The sequence below is a fragment of the Abrus precatorius genome, unplaced genomic scaffold (genome assembly GCF_003935025.1).
Source record: "Abrus precatorius isolate BTA unplaced genomic scaffold, Abrus_2018 Scaffold5, whole genome shotgun sequence".
Classification (NCBI taxonomy): Eukaryota; Viridiplantae; Streptophyta; class Magnoliopsida; order Fabales; family Fabaceae; genus Abrus; species Abrus precatorius.
The window spans coordinates 8,629,897-8,648,591 of record NW_020874395.1 but is presented as its reverse complement, the minus strand read 5'-3'; the positions used below and the strand labels follow the sequence as shown (position 1 = coordinate 8,648,591).

Sequence of the window (18,695 nt, the reverse complement as noted above, 5' to 3'; positions counted from 1 at the left end):
AACTCGTGATTCGGACATTTTTTCAGTAATGACTTGAATCTCTTCCATACTTCACAAAATGATTCATATGCTCCTTGTCTAAAGATAGAAATATATGATTTTGCATGGATAAATCTGGATGATGGGAAAAATCTATTTAGAAACTTCTATGCAACATTACTCCAACTAATAAGACTTTGATTTGGGTGAGATTGTAACCATGCCCTAGCCTTTCCCACTAAAGAAAATGGAAATAACCTAAGATACACAGCTTCGTCATCACCTAGAATGCTTATAATACCACATAATTCATAAAATGTGGATAAGTGAGTGTAATGATCTTCATGATCTAACTCTGCAAATTGATGTGCAGTAACTAGATTTAAAAAGGTTGACTTTATTTCCATAGTTCTTGTAGTCACGATTGCAATGCTGAAGAAGTGTCTTGGACCTTGTTAGATGGCATAATCCCCCAAAGTTCTTTGAGGTGGATTTAGACATTGCTTACCCTTGCGTTATGAAATGAGAGAGTTTGTTTCAGGTTGAGAGTGCGATTGAGATGGACCCTTGTGTTGCTCCTTTTTCTTTTCTGCTTATATCTCTTTTCTAGTTTTACTCCTATTCCTCCTAATAGTCCTCTCAATTTCAGGATCAAAGACCAACCGTTAGGCTGGAGTTTTTCTTCGCATACAAAACAAAATCTGAGCAAATGGATTAGCACAAGAGTAAATATATATATATATATATATATATATATATAAATGTATGAAAATCAAAGAATTTGAATTTTAATAGGGATAGAAAGAAATTAATAAATATCTAACACAATCCTTGACAACAGCGCCAAAAATCTTGTTATAAATTTGGCAAGTGTACCAAGTTTTTGAAGTAACATAAAAGGTTGTCACATCCACAAGGATTGGTAGATATATCAATGACTTCCACTATCCTTTATAAAAATTCTAAATTTTAAAACGATTAAATCAATTTGTTTATAAATGAGAAGTGCAATAAAAGTAAAAAAAAAACAAAGTAAAATTTAGTGGATAAAAGGTTACGAGTTGAGTTGGGATTGAGTTTCATCATTATTTCCTTTCTATATTTTGATGATAAACATGTAAATACTAATATATCAATGTGGATGCACTCTCTCATAAATCCTTATATTGATTCCTCCATACAAGTTTTTAAGAGCATTAAATGAATAACGATTCCTCAATCATTCAATCAATCCTCCATGCATTAAGTACAAAAGTTGATAAGCAATCAATATATTGGACCATATTCCTAGAATCACAACACATCTAGTGAGTTCCATTAAATCTGAGTTTAAAAGTTGTTTTCCAACTAACCATAAACCCTAGATAAAAGACTATTTTTCACTTGAGCGAAATTATATATATATATATATATATATATATATAATTGTTGGTGGTTCCATTAGTATTCTCGCTCAAGCGAAACCTTTTCACTTGAGCGAAAGTTGAGTTGGCTGCCAAATGTCTTCCACTTCAATAAGCTCTTGAAGATAAAAAAAAAATTAAGCAAACAAGGAGTAAGAATGAATCTCTATCTCAATTGTTAAATTAACTAGGCTACTAACTTGAATTTTTATGATTAAAGAGTGAATGGACATTCAAATTCATAGCTTTAGAAAAGTTAAGTACTCAAATTAATGTAAACAATAACTCAAATTAGGTACTTATCACATTTGTAGTAGGTGTCTAAGCGGCTACTTGAGTAATTTTAGAATAGAACATTGGAAGGCAATAAAGTGTGTGATGCAATATTTGACGAGAACAAAAGGCATGCTCACCTACCAAAAGTCTAAGAGTGTAATGATCATGTGATACTTAGAATTTTATTTGGTTGGATGGCTAGACAACAACCGCTCCATATTTGGATACATATTTATATTGGTAGGAGGAGCTATCTCTTGGAAGTTTGTCAAATAGAGTCTTAGAGCTTCTTCAACCATAGTTATGGAGTTCATTGAATGTTTTAAGGCGTCCAACCATAAAATATGATTGCAAAATTTTGTCACTAATTTGTGTGTAAACAATATTGAAAGACCATTGAAAATCTATTGTGATGATAACTCAACAATTCTTATTCTAATAACAAGAGTACAACTAAGTTAAAATTTATTGATATTAAGTTTTTGGTTATTAAGAAAATAGTTTAAAATAAGTAAATTTGTATAGAACATATAGGGATTGACTTTATGTTAGCCGATCCACTAACTAGGGGATTAGTGCCTAAAGTTTTTTATGAGCACATTACTTATATGAGTGTAATTTTTTATTGTTCCTTAGCATGAGTGAGAGTCTCCCTTGTGTTCTATATACTTTTGTTTGATATAGAATAAATTAAATGTTTATATGTCTATTTTGAATTTGTTTTATTCAATAATTACATTGCAATTTTAAATTAATCTCTATAAATATTAAAGTTTGGATTAATTGAAAATAAACATAATTAAGATCACGTTAAATATAATTAATTTGCATTCCTCTTATCCATGTTCGATTTATGTCATTGAAGTATATGTAACTGTGGTGATAATTGCAGTTTAATTTCAATGAAATATAATGAAAGTTGTAGTGATTCCTTGTTCTTGTATGAGATGGAGCATATACGCATCTAATATAATAAATATACAAGCCAAGTGAGAAATTGTTAGAAATTTTATATTTCTAATCATATAAGGTGAGTTATATATTATTTATATCATTTATAAGAGCTATTTACATTTATATGGACTTGATATAAGTTATTTGTAAATTCTGTTTTAAGTGTAGAAACTGGGTTTAGGCCAATTGAATGATAATAGCGTTTATATATAGACGTAGAAAGATTTGTTTGAAAAGTAAGAAGTTTCCTTGACATCTCTTCATTTGCAAAGAATTCTCGATATGAAAACAGAGACAAAAGGCTGATAACAATGAATAACCAATATATTTGTTTTTATCTCATGTCTTTCTTCGTTAATGATTCAATATTCTGGTAACGATACTGTATAAGAACCTTAATATGTTAAAAATAGAAAGTATGACTATGATACTGATACCTAATACATTACACCAAAAAAGTTTACTTTCTCTACATCCATCATCAAGAGAGAAAATGTTAGCCCTCCCCATCAAAGGTTCTCATCCATCAAGAGAGAAAACATTGGTCCGCCGTCAAAGGTTCTCATCCATGGTTGTATCAAAGTTCACATTTTGCTACAGTTGTCTCGTAAAGCTTTATACATCTAAGTATAACTCAAACTTTCAGCTTCTCTTTTCTTAATAACCTTGCATAATAGAAATTGTTAATGCTATTTCTTAATTTTGGTAATGACTTATAATTTGTGATTGATCCAAATAAAGATTTATTGTTGCATACATATATGATAAAACAATCATGTGGATGAGATCTATCACTAAAATCAAAACAAGACGTTGAAAATTTTAAAGAAAGGTCTGATGAAAGACGAAGAATTATAGCACAAGGAACTTTGTGAGCGAACTTTGTCACTATTTGTAGACGACTATAAGACTTCCTCATTTCTCAGTCTTGAACCTTTGTCATATTGATATATACATGACATTTTAAAGAAAATTAAATTAGTGTATTAGACTATGTCTATTTTTCATTTATTTTTTATTTTTAAAAATATAATATAATACAAATTTGTATTGTATTTTTGAAAATAAAAATATTTTTAAAATGAAAACAAACATATTCTTAAACTACAATTTTATTTTTTCTTTGATGTGATTGAAGTTCTTAATTTTTTAACTTATAGAATGGGTTGACTTAAATTTTCAACTAAATCATCGTTCAAGTCTCAATCAACTGTTCTACCACTCCAATTTTGAGAAGAAAAAAAGTTACTTTAATTAGATATTCATGTTGAAAATAAATTTATCACATAAATACTTATCCTTAACTTAATCCTAACAACGTCGAAATAATAATGAAATTATAGAATTAAATCTTGTTTAATTTAGTTTTGATTTTTAATTTTCAAAATTTACATTTTAAAACAATTTTATAAAACTAAATGGGACATTCCCTTAATCTTAAATATTTACATTCTAAATGGGACATAGATTGATGGGATGGGATGGGATGGCGGGAAGGCAGGGTTTGTCTTACCAAAGGTGAGAGTGAGATATCAATTCTTCATCACTGAGAAATAATGGGATACGCTAGTTTTGAAATTCGGAGACCCAATGACATGTTTCGAAATAATACAATGTGAGATTTTTTTCAACAAAATACCGCTTTTAAGGGTTTGTTTAATTTCTATTTTAAAAATAATTTTTTATTTTTAAATATAAAATATATTTATTTTTATTTATTTATTTGTTTAGAAGGAATAAATTTTTACTACAATAATTATTTTGTTATATTTTCATTTTATTACTGCTTCTCTCTTCTCTGTTTATCATTTTTTTCATTAGTAAAAAGTACATATTTTTATTGTACAAAATCATTTTTTCTTATAATTTTTCTAAAAAAATTTAAAGTTTAACTTTTTCTTTTTTTTAGTTGATGCACTAAGTTTTCCAACCCATTAAGTGGGCAATAATATTTAATTTTGTTAAAAAAAAGAAATAACAAAAAGAAAAAAAAGAGAGAAAAGTTAAAAAATTAATAAAAGTATAATTTTATGATAAAAAAATAGTTTTTTTGTTTTCATATAAATTCACTGTACATTTGCTCAAGAGTAATAGTTAAGATGAAACTTGGTGATGATATAAATTGAGATGGACCATATGTGCACCTTAAATTTTTGTGAGATTGTTATAAATTTTATTTCTAATAATATAAGGTGAGCTACATATTATTTATATCATCTATAAAAGCTATTTACATTCATATATGTCACAACCGGGTGATTGATCACAATGGTACGACCATAACATTTTAAGAAAAAAATAAAAAAATATTTTCTAAAAAAGTCAAAGGAGTTGTCACTAAAGTTTATTTAAGAAAACCTTAAGAAAACTGAAAAATAATCTTGAAAATAAAAAATAACTTTAAGAATCGTTTACGTACATGGAAGGTATTAGTACTCTGCAATATCCGTTTAAATAATGGTTACTTAAAATTAATTGTGTAAATTTATTTTAATTTTAAAAAATATTTATTTAACTCTTAAACAATAATTATTATTAATTTTATTTTAAAAGAACAAAAAAGTATTTTGAACATTATTTTGAAAATTGTTTTCACTTGATGGCCCGGTTCTCGCTCCTACGTATCCTCAAGTGCAATGGAGAACTCAAAGTCACGTAGATCTATCTAAAATATTATAAAATTAGTTGATTAAAATTAAGTTTAGTAAAAAAAGTTTATTTTAAAATTAAAATTATTTTCATAAGATTATAATATTTAGGATACAAGATAACGTGGTTATACATATATCCTACGAAAAATAATACAAAAAGTGAAGGAATATCACACAACTATATTGTAAATTATTAAAAATATTTTTTATTTGTAAATAAAATATTTAAATTTATATTTAAATTATGATTAATACTGAAAGAAAATTTAAGATAGGCAAAGTTATACATAAATCTCTTGTAATTTTTGGACAATCGAAGGTAATGTAAATCACACATCGATGTAGTAAAAATTTAGTAATAAAATAAAGAAATGATTGGTTATTTAATTTATTAAAATTTGAAATATGACTTAAGAAAAATTAAAATATGAAATTAATTAATTTAATAAATAAAATAAATATATTTGAATTGATTAATAAAGATAGTTAATTAATAAAAAGATTATAACTTTATTTGATAAATTTATATTGCATAGGACTTAAGGTAACATTAGTACACAAAAGTCTTAATGATTTAAAACGTATAAAGGTAGAGACGCTACATAATAACATTATAAATCACCGCATTAATATGATAAAAATATTATAGATGATAGATTTTAATAAAAAAATAATAATAAAATTGATTACCTTTTGAAATCAGATAAAGTTTTCAATATGTTGATGTTGTGTAAAACCTAAAATAACGTTGGTAAATATATGTTTTATAATTTATAATGCATAAAGGTAAATTGTAACAACCCTATTTTATTAGTTATTAATTTTATACTTGATGTGAGTTGTTAATGCATGTTGCTTGAAATTAGGAGAGTTTTAGATGTGTGAGTTGCAGAATCTTTTGCTGTAGCGAGATATGTCTCGCTGCAGCGAAAAATCTGCATCCAAATCAGGCATTTTGGTGCTCTCTCGCTGTAGTTAGAATCTTCTCGCTATAGCGAGGAGCTCTTTCTATAGCTAGAATGACAGATAGCAAAATGCAATTTTGTCTGGTTTTTTTGTTGTAGTCAGAGAAAGTCTTGCTGTAGCGAGAATGTCGCGAGTTGAGGGATATTTAAGGGTTTTCAAGTTAAAAAACTCTGATTATAATCCAAGTCACTACTCTCATACGTTCTCTTTGACTTTTCTCCTCATTTTCTCAGCAAATCCTTGGAAAACCCCAACTTTTCTCCGATCAAAGTCTCGAAGATCACTTCCCTTACTCTTTGGTAAGTTTTTGAAGCTTGGTTCTCCATTCCTTTGGTTATTTCCTTGATTCTCCTTCTCTAAATGAGGTCTCTTGTGATATTTAGGAAGAACCTCATGTTTTGAGCAAGATCCCTCAAAAACCCTTTACTAAACCTCCATTTCAAGGTAAAGAGAGCTCTATTTTGTTACCAATAAAGTGTTATATTTGTATTCATGAAAAGGTTGTGATGAAATGCATGATTTTGAGTGTATTTTGGATAAGAATGTGTTTTTGTTATGTTTGAAGCATGTTTTGTAGTGTTTAATGAAGTGTATAATCATTGATTTGAGTGTATATGCATGTATGTGGTGGACTGAGTCTTAGGGGACTAACTCTTGACAATGATTGAATGATGTATGATATAATAATGAAATTAGAGTAAAATAGAGGGATAAAAGTGTAAATAATATATTAGTAAACAGAGAATGAAAAATATAGAGATGAAATGAGAAAATACAGATAAATGGAAATGAAATGGGAAGGGAATATGATAAGGAAGAGTATAAGATAATTCAGAGGTACACTGGGAGTGTGGAAAAGGGATAAGACTGAGAAGTCTTAAGAAAATGAGGGTGGTGGATGCTCCTCTTGAATTACACAACACAAATGAGAGTAGGAGCACCACAGATCTCAAACTCATTTCCTGACTAATACTCCTGACCATGCTTTTGCTAAAAGGGGCCGGGTCAACACACGTTGTATCCGTGTAGCTGCAGCTATCCAGCGACTACCTATGCTAAAGAAAACCTCGAGGGATCCCAGGGGCAATGAAAGTGAAATGAGAACCATGGGTATTAAGAGAGAGATGAAAAGTAATAAGTTGATTGTTGTATGATCTTTGTTTTACTATATGACAAATTGTGAATATATACTTGGTAATATGACTAGACTTATCCTTACGTAAACCACTCGAGAAAATTAGACTAGTAGATAGTTCTGTAATAAATAGGCTGAATTATGTATTTAATGAGTACCAGAGACTTAGTTTCTTTAGAATTATTATGTATAATAGTGAGGTACCTAGTGAGATGGTTATGATGGAAATGGAACTAGCCTTTAGTGTTCCTTTTGATTTCACTGTACATAGAATCCATCATACTCTTTGTATATATATCTTCCCTGATACTGTGAGGACTCCAACAGCAGTGACTTATCTGGTCATATATCACGACCATGATCACTTCGGGAGATCATCACGATGGACATTCGAGCGGATCACGGGTACTCAGGTCACTGCAGATCCGGGTGATTTGTATCTTGGCTCGGATGATGATCTGGATGCGGAAGACATAGCGATGATAGAGGGTTGGCACGGGGATGACTAGTGCCACTTGGTCATGTGATGGACAGACTGCTCATTAGGACCTATATTATTTTGAATAGATAGTCCTAATGTATTTTGGTAACTTTTATGAATATTTGTAATTATTGATATATTTTTGTATATTATGAGAACACTAAAGGACCAGGATATTTTGATGTTTTTCTTAAATTGGTTTAATTATTATGATTTTATTATTCAAGCTCTTCTAATTGTTTAGATACAATTGAACGAAATATATTATTATCACATTATAATATTCGCTTAATAACATAGCTTCACTAATTTCCTGTGTCATTCCGAGTTTACACTATGATTACAAAAAAATAAAAAATAAAAATTTATGGTGTTACATAAACTCGCTACACATTAGCATTATAAATTGTTGTATTAATAAAAATATTTTTAATTTAAATTAATCAATTAGTATATTAGTAAATTAAAGGAAAAAATGTCTCTTGTTGATTATTAAGATAATTACTCAATTAATTAAAGATAACATGTTATAAATTTATATTATCTAAAGTCTGATAATGTAGGTATAACTGTAGGCTTTATCAATTTATAATACATGAAGATAACAAAATTATATATTAGTATCATAAATTAACGCAATTATATTATTATTTATTTATTTATTATATAAAAAGGAAGTAATTTTTTATTCATAATATAAGAGGAGGTAAATCACATATATAAAGTTAACTCACATCAATATTCTACAAATATACAATATGTAACACCTTAATTTAATTTTTAAATAAGTAAACTTTGCAAAATGGGAGAAATAAAAATTTCCATTTAAATGGTTTCCCAATACATAGTTCATTAAAATATTTTAAAATAAGGATGGATTACAATTTGCATTAAATCATTGCTAAAGGACTAATTCAATTACATCAGAGTTCTCAAAATAAATTTCTAGTCCTATAGCAATTTCATCCATCCCTTCACTGGGCCCAATGTTAATCATCTTGGTCACCTGAAAAATAAATGTGAGGCATCTCTCGTTGCAGCGACACCCCTTCTCGCTCCAGCAAAAATCTTAGAGGAAACTATACTCTAGTTTCTGCAGAATCTTGCTTCAACAAGACTGCAGTCAGAAATATGTACCCCTCACTGTCGCTCTCTTGTTACAGCGAGAACGCGACAATTTCACACCTTTCCCCCAAGGCCTTCTTGCTATAGCGAGAACACCCCTACTGTAACACCTTATGTTTAATTTCAATAAATCATAATTTCACAAATTCGGAATAAAATAAATTTTATTCACTATGCCAAAATGGAGATTTGAGAGCGGTTCCGTTTTGAATTAGAGAGCGTTTAGAACTGCTCTAAAATCTTGCGCTATCTGATGTATTATATTTAAGAGAGCAGTTAAAGAACCGCTATCAGATGTTAAGATTGGAGAGCGGTTCCGCCTGAAACCGCTCTCCAAAGTATAAATTTAGACCGCAAAATTTGAAATTGATTTCTTTGTGAGTTTTCTGTTGCAAAATAAAAATTTATTATTACGTTTAAATCAAAATTTAGAATTAATTTCTTTGTAGGTTTTCTTCATTTTTATCACAAATCAAAATTGAATCTTGAGTTTATATATTTGGTGTTAACCAAACAGTCCACATCTGCATGAACGAAACACAAGTAAGCAGAGAAAAAAGAGAACAAATTAATAGGATAATTTTTAACATTAATAGAAAGAAAAAGAAAGAAAGAAAGAATGGATTATTCACCATTAACAAAGAGAAGAAGAAAGAAAGAGAGAATAAAGAAGTACCTACAGAAGATGAAGAAAAAAAAACACTATTTTGTTAGTGTAAAGAAGATAAAGAGAACAGACTAACACATAATGAAGAGGTACTTACAGATTGGAAAAAGACTAATTTGTTAGCGAGAGAAGACGAAGAGAGCAGGCTAACAGAGAAGATGAAGAAAACATAAGAGAGCAGAGAAGAAACTTACAGTGAAAGAGAACAACTTTGTTAGCTATGAAGAAGGAATGCGTTGAGCGTGTTCATTTATAAATGATTTTAATAATATTAGAGAGCGGTTAATAAAGAATCGCTCTCTAATGTGTGACTTTAGAGAGCGGTTAATAGAGAACCGCTCTCAGAACTATAGTTCTGAGAGCGGTTAACAAAGAACCACTCTCAGAAGTATAGATCTAAGAGCGGTTAATAGAGAACCGCTCTCTAAATATATAATTACAAAGCAGTTGTTATTAACCGCTATCTAAGTTAGCGCTCTAAAAGCTTATTTCTGGCGTAGTGATTTCAAATAAGGTTTTCAACCCTTGGTTTCATCAAATACTTTAAAATAAGGAAAGGGGTTATAATTTCTATCAAGTCACTACTATAGGACCCATTCAAATACATTAGTTTCAAATTAAAATCCTAGTCCCATAGCAGTTCCATCCGCCTCTTTCACTGAGTCCGGTGCTGATCGTCTTGATTACCTGAAAAATGGATGTAAGGGTGAGCACTCTACACTGTCCAAAAACACACAATCAACGTAGAGTCTCACCTCTAAAACATTTCCAACACATTAAACAAACACAATTGCAAGCAGCATTTCACATCCATAAGTACAATTCATAAACACATGCATATGCACACCAGCCACGCTCACTGTGGCACTGTGATAATAGAATTACACCATGAATGGTCGCCGGTTACCCCCGCCTCACGGATACCACGTGGGTAGTCACGGGTCACTCAGCAAAGGTAATGGTCAGAGATCTAGTCAAGAAGAGAGTGTGTGGCCCGTGGTACACTCGTTCCGCAGTCAGTGTCACCACCACTCCCTCTTCCCCAAGATATTTCTACCGTCCTCATCTTCCACACCCTAGTGTATCGCTGAACCATTCACAACACATTACAACGGCACTAACACGCCTATTCGCACACATTCCATTCACGCATGCATTAATCATGCTTACACACGACACACAGCCCACATTGCATTCAAATACACGGTACTAGGCCCACATTCATTTCACATTACACGGCACATAGCCAACATTCATTTATATTACACGGCCCTCGGGTTCACATTTGTTCACACACCGCAATACATAGCAAAATTCCACCAACCACATATTCTCTCATCCATACACATAGTATTCATATATCACGGCACATGGCCCACATCACATTTCACAGCAATTTCCTATCCTCTAGTTAGCTACATCATAATACTCAATTAAATAACGGTAAATCGCATACAAAGAGTAGGATAGAGTCCCCCTTACCTCGGATTGACGTCCCACACGCTAAATCCACCAAGAAGTGCTCTCCCTCACGGATTTCGTCCTAAACACATGGAGAAACTCCATGAGAACCCAGGAAAACCATGAAAACAGAGAAAGGGGATAAAAACTGAAACCTTAACTATTAAAACTCACATCCAAGCATTCTCCACACGGATTTAACCTTCAATCGAGCTCCCGAACGGCTTTGGAGGCAATTAATCAGTGGAATAGGGCTTTGGAAAGGAATTTTGAAGGGAGAGGGAGAAATAATTCTCCCCGAACCCTAACCCCTTTTAAATCCTCTTCTGGTCGCGACACTCTCGTTACAGCGAGATGACCTCATTGCAGCAACACTCCCTCTCGCTACAGCAAAAAAACTAGAGAAAACTGCACTCTAGTTTCTGCAGAATCTCGCTGCAGCGATGCCCTCTTGCTACAGTGAAACTGCTCCCATAGATGCACCCTAAACTGTCGCTCTCTCGCTACTGCGAGAAGGTGACAGTTTCAGTCCTTCCTCCTAGGGCCCTGTCGCTACAGCAAGAATCCCCTCGCTGTAGCGAGAATAACCCAGTATCTCGCCCTGTACCTAAGCACTTAGCCCATTTCAGCCCTAACCATTCATGCATTCACATACACATACATATATTCACAACATATATCTAAAAATACACACACATATATATACATTTAGATTTATATAAATAACAATAATTTATATTACAAAATTCGGGGCATTACACCTATAATACACACTTAGTCTATTTTTCCAACTCAACCACATCCAATTTCTCAATACACAACTAACACCCATAATTATACACATATATACACATACATTCACATCATCATACTCATCAAGCACCATTCAATGAAAACCCACAATTATATATATATATATATATATATATATATATATAATTACAAAATTTGAGGCGTTACACAATAAATAAAATAAAAGATAACAATCATAAAGGGTAAATAACCAACATAATAATTAAGACATAAAAAAAATTAAGAAGAATTTATTTTTAATGTTAGAATTAGATGAATTTTACAAATTAAAACACAACATAAAATAAAATAATTATTTTTAATAAATTTTAATAGCTTCTTATTATAATTATTCTAAATTAAATAGAATCAAGAGAGCTAAATTAAGATAAATAAAAATGAGAAAGTCAAATATTTTTATTTAAGTTAGGGTACCATAAAAAAATAAAAATAATAAGAATCCTATAATAATACTAATTAATAGTATTAAAAATAATAATAATGATAAAAAATAAAAAATAAAACTAAAATAAGAAAATGTATGTTGAGTTAAATAAAAAATGAAAATAAATAAATAAAAATTCAGACCCAAAAATTAATAAAAAATAAAAAAGGGTAAAAAGGTCTAAAATTTAAAATTTTCAAATTTGAGGGGGTAGGATTTGAGGGTTAGGAGTGTACTTTTCTGAAAAAATAAAAAATAAAAAAATCAATGAAGTCAAGAAAAGGGTGAAGATGAGGTTAATGGAGGCTATGATTTTGGGTAGTGAAACTTAGTGTGGAGAGAGGGAAAGAAAGAAAATGATGAAGAAAAGAAGACTTTAATGGTAGATTTAAAATGTTGGAGATGATTAAAAAGAGAGTTTCAATGGCTTTATTGTATGAAATATATATTCATGGTGTGAATGTACTTGAATATATGTGAAATTTCATAAAATGCATAAGAAACTTACTTGAAGTTCTTGGACCCTTTGCTTCCTCCTTCTCCTTCCTTTTCTCTTTTCTATATTTTTTTCAACAAAATCTCCTCCTCCCAAATTCTTGAACCCCTTTCTCATGGTTCTTGTCCCCTTTTATTACTTGATTTTCATAAAATGGTAAAAATTAAAAATTTCTTTTTTTATGTATAAAATAACATTAGTTTAAGAGTTTAATTATTGTAATATTCAATTTTTCTTTTAAGAGTTAATTTTGAATTTTTCCTATTTTATTAAGACAAATTTTTATTTTTTCCTTAACATCCTTTGTTTCTATTCTCCTTTTATAATATTAAAATTCATATTTTTTTTTAAATCCAAATTTCATTGTTCACAATATGGACTTGATATAAGTGATTTAATTTCACTAACTACTTTGAATTACTAATAAAAGCTAATATGTGTAGGGACTAGGTTTTGGTCAATTAGAAGATAATGAGAACCTTAATAAATTTAAAATAAAAAGTATGGCTATGTTATTCAATACACTAAATCAGCAAAGTTTACTTTCCTCCCATCAAAAGAGAAAATGTTAGTCTTTTCAAAGGAATACATCGATCTAGTTGGGGAAGATCATTACATCAAAGGTTCTCATTATATCAAAGGTTCACATTCCACTGCATTTCTCTCATAAAACTTTATGTATCTAAAAAATTGTAAATTCTCCTTTCTTGGTAGCGTTGCGAAACTTGTAAATTCATTAAATCTATTAGGGTTAATAAAAATTGCCATCACTACTTATTTTTCCCATATGTTTCTTAATTTTGGTAATGACTTATAATTTGTGATTGATCCAAATAAAAATTTATGGTTGCGTATATAACATAACAATCGATGAGATCGACCACTAAGATCAAACAAGATGTTGAAAATTTTGAAGAAAGGTCTTATGAAAGACGATGAAGTATAGCACAACGATCCTTGTGAGCGAACCTTGCCACTGTTTGTAGACGAATATAAGACTCTCTCTGTGTTGAACCTTCGTCACGTTAATATATACATGACATTTTGAAGAAAATTAAATTAGTGTATTAGACTATGTCTGTTTTTCATTTCATTTTTTTAAATTTTTAAAAATATTTTTAATTTAATTTATATTATTTTTTAAAAATAGAAAATCATTTTTAAAATGAAAACAAACATACTCTTAAACTATAGTTTTATTTTTTCCTTTTGATGTGATTGACGTTCTTAATTTTCTAGCTTATAGAATGGGTTGAATTAAATTTTCAACTAAATCATCGTTCAAGTTTCAATCAACTGTTCTAGTACACTCCAATTTTGAGAGAAAAAAAAAACCTTATTTTAATTAGATATTCATGTTGAAAACAAATTTATCACATAAATACTTATTCTTAACTTAACTTTGACAGTGTCAAAATAATAATGAAATTATATGATTAAAGCTTATTTGATTTAGTTTTGAGTTTTAATTTTTAAAATTTACATTTTAAAATAACTTTATAAAACTAATAAAAAATTTTAATAATTTAGTTTTTAAACTGTTTTTAGTTAACAAAATTAGTTAAAAAAGGAATAAAATAAAAATACATAAATACTAAGTCTATTAATTCTAAAAAATGAAAATAAAAAGTATTTTTAAAATTTATATTAATAAACATTTTTTTTATTTTTTGTTTTTAAAAATAAAAAATTATTTAAAAATAAAAAAACAAACAATCCCTTAATCTTAAATTTTTACATTCTAAATGGGACATAATTGATGGGATGTGATGGCATGAAGACCGGGTTTGTCTTACCAAAGGTGAAAGTGAGATATCAATTCTTCATCACTGAGAAATTCGGAGACACATTGACATGTTTTGAAATAATACAAAGTATAAATGTGAGATATTTTTCAACAAAAGACCGACTTTAAGTCTTTGCACTAGTTTCACTTATTAATGCAATTTATTTTTTTAAAAAAGTAAGTATAAATAATAGGTACTAATTAATATAGATTAACTTGTTTTTAAGTTGAAGTATGAAAACTAGCTACACTTATAATATATTTTAAGAAAAATATAATTATAACTTACTAACAAACTTTTTTGAAGAATAAGGTGGTGTATAGCAGGTCATAATAATATATATATATATATATATATATATATATATATATATATTAAATAGACTGAAAGGAATATAACTGGACCAGAGCCCGATGGGGAAGTAGGAATATAACTATTGATTATTTGTAACTATGATCTTCTGGATCTGGACTTTAAATTCCTTTTAATTTTTCTGCAACTACAGTTTATAGGCTAGACAGCTGACAGGCCCTTCGGGTGAGACCATTTATGGTCATCCCTGTCTGAAACAATGCCATGAACTAATGGTTCAGAAATATTGCTTTTATATAGTTCTTTAATTTTATGAAAGACCTTTACTGGAAGTGCAACAGTTCTTAGTTCTTTTGAATAGGGCTGTAGCAGTAAGTCCCGTGTGGTTAAAGGGCAGTAAGGCTAATTTGACGATGCTGTATTCAAAAGAAACAAGGAACATAAGAAGCTGGTGGCTATGGTAAAAGAATTTCAGAATTTGTAAATTTTGTTTATAAATAATAAAAAAAAAGGTCCACAAATAACCAGATCTAGTTGAAAGAGTTATAGATAATTAACAGATGTATTGTTACGGTACTAGATGAAGGTGATGTGCCAGAAGTTTTTTATGATGTCTCATCTCTTGCGTTCTTTCTCCTGCATTTCTTTTCATTTTGGCTCTAGTTCGTCTTCCTCCTCTCCAACCAAAAACAATCTTTTTAATGATTAGGAGAAACAGTCTCCTGAGATCACACCATCACAGAAATCTCTCAGGATACATTATATGTTCCTGAAGAACATTCCAAGAAAAACAGTTTTGATTACATTATTAAGACTGTTGAGAACAATATTCCTTTAGGAAAAGATTTAGGAGAAGAATTTCATCTCCTATCCAAATCTTCTGTCAATGAGCACAAACGCAAATACAATTACCTCCACATAGGATGTGTTTAGGTTGCCATTAAGCCTCTCATAGATATAGGTATAGATGCTGCTATCCTCATGTGTCTTAGAGATGCTCGCCATAATGACTTCAACGACTCCCTTATAGGTACTGTTGAAACTAGTCTGGGTCAAGGCCCAATTTATTTCAATTGTTTTCCAAACAAAACAGTGAGTCTTTTAGATGAACACATTCTTGACTCTCTGTTTCTCAATATTTGCTTTCATGGTTTAAACATGAAAGAGGGATCTATTCCCGCAGCTTTGATCTATAGGATTCAGTATAAAGCCATGAACTCTTGTGCTTCTAGAGTCCTTCTCAAACCACAAAGAGGTGAGACTACTTTGTTTATCACTAATATGACAAAGGCTAATGTGTCTCTCCCAAGAATAATCAAGTGGGATGAAGTTTCCCTTCCTGAAAAGTGGGTCCTAGACAAAGCTTTGCCTTGTGTCCCTAAGCCTGCTCCTCAAATCGAAAATATTTCTCAAGATAATTTTAGGAAAGTTGAAATAACTTTTGATAGGAGAAACTCCTTCTCTTCTAGAGTTGATGCTTATAGCAGTCGTTCTAGTTTTGCTTATGCTAGGAGGTCATTCTCTTACAGATCCCAAGCTTCTAGGTCTGAAATACCCAGATCCATTAATCATGATCCTTCCATAAATCTACAGGGTTTAGATACTTCTTCTAGGATTCCTAGAAATGTTTACCAGGCTTCTGAAAAAGAAGAAGAAAATCAGAGTATCCAATCTCCAACCTACTCTTCCCTTAATGAGTCTTATGATGTTATCTCATAAATTCATTATAGATAAGGAAACCCTTAGGAAAGATTTCTACTCTGAGGATTGGAAACCTCAAAGAGAGTGGTTCTTTCAAAATTATAAGGGAAAAAACAGGTCCGATATCCAAGAGAAATTCTATCAATTTCTCGAAAAAGTCAAAAGAATATCTAATTCTTTGATTGGTATCATGCTTATACCATTCATAATAACATAGACTACCCTTGGCAAGAGGACATTATTAGTACTTCCTCTGCTAATGTTATATCTTGGCAGATTAAAGATGGACAAATCGTTCAAAGTGAGCTGCCACCCACAACTCAATATCAGCTTCCAAACCTGAAAGACAAAAGCGGTAACTATGTTACTGCTACTCCTTTCAAAACTAAGAACCCTGACGAATCTATTACTCCCAATGATATCCAAGGCCTCATGGAACAAGCCAATTACACCAATAAGTATCTTCAGGTTCTAGAAGAAAAAATCTCTGTTAATTCTATCAAACCTAAAGTTGAAGAAATGGCTTCTTCATCCTCTCAACCTCAACTAGAAAAACCCTTGTTCAAACCTTTTAAGATTAGTGCCAAAGCTAAGCAAAAAATCTTAGAACTCAGGCAGAAAGAAAAAACCAAAGTGAATGAGGACAACCAAAATGAGTTACTTAGTAAAATTACTAGCCTTCTCACTACTGTCCCCGACACTCCTCAAAATTCTGAAGAATCTAGTGCCAAACCTAAAACTAGATCTCTTATCAAGACTGTCAATGCCATTTCCAAAACTGATTCAAAACATTATTCTGAAACAGATTCTGTCTTAGCTATCAATCCTATCAACAATTGGAAAAATCCTTCCAAACTTTATTATAATAGAGTTACTGCTCCTGATCTTATTTTAGAAGAAAAATAAGATTTTATTCAAAGTTTTAATTCTAATGATATTTATATTTGGAATATTGATGGTTTATCTAAATATAATATCATTGCCAAACTCCAAAACATGTCGATTGTCGCTATGGACTATTTTACTAATCAAAATATGCCTGAAGACACCATTGTTTATATTCTAGTTGTAGGTTTTACTGGTCAACTCAAAGGATGGTGGGATAATTATCTCACTGAAACTGAAAGAGAAAACATCCTCTCTGCAGTTAAAATTGATGACAAGGGAAAAACCATTGTCAGTGACAATGAGCATCTCCCTGATGCTGTGTATACATTGTTATATACCATATTCTAATATTTTCTTGGAGATCCTTCTCTTTGGAGAGAAAATTCTGGTGAACTTCTTTCAAACCTCAGGTGTGAATCTTTAGGACAATTTAAATGGTACAAGGATACTTTCATGTCCAGAGTTTTAAGCAGAGAAGATTGCAATCAAGCCTATTGGAAAGAAAAATATCTTGATGGGCTTTCTAAACCTTTCGGAGATCTTATTAGAAGCAAACTCCAAAGTCATTCTCCTACTGGAGAAATAAATTATGACAGTTATGACTATGGTCAACTTACTGCCATCATTATTCATAATGCCATCAAAGTTTGTCAAAAAGATAAACTTCAGAAGCATCTTGCCAAAGAAAAAGCCTTAAGTAAGAAAGAATTAGGATCTTTCTGCGAGTAGTTTGGTCTTCCATCCTGCTCCACCAAAAAGAAGAAACAGGCTCCCAAGAAAGAGGCTGTTGAAACTTATAACAGTTATAAGAAGCCTTACAAACGTAAGTACAATAGGAAACCTTCTTCCAAGAAACAAGGGGAAAGTGTTATCCCCACCAATATTCCCAAGAAACCCAGAACAGGTGTAACTTGTTACAACTGTGGCAAACTCGGCCATATCAGTAAATACTGTAGGCTGAAAAAGAAGATTAGTAATCTTAACCTAGAGCCTTCTATAGAAGACCAAATCAACAATCTCCTTATTGAATCTTCTGATGAAGATTCTGTCAAAGAGTCTGATGAGGATGTCAACCAAATCCAAAACGATGATCAAATTTCTTCTTCTAATAGTGATGATACTCTAGAAATTAATGTTTTGACAACAGAACAAGATCTTCTTATTGAAGCTATAAGC

At 30.5% G+C, this 18,695-nt stretch overlaps 1 non-coding gene across 1 annotated transcript; it reads left to right on the top strand.

Moving 5' to 3' along the window:
* On the top strand, nucleotides 1-102 carry LOC113868254. The gene has a single exon (XR_003505275.1). It is a non-coding gene; the product is annotated as a small nucleolar RNA R71 (small nucleolar RNA).
* Nucleotides 103-18,695: the final 18,593 nt, after the last annotated feature.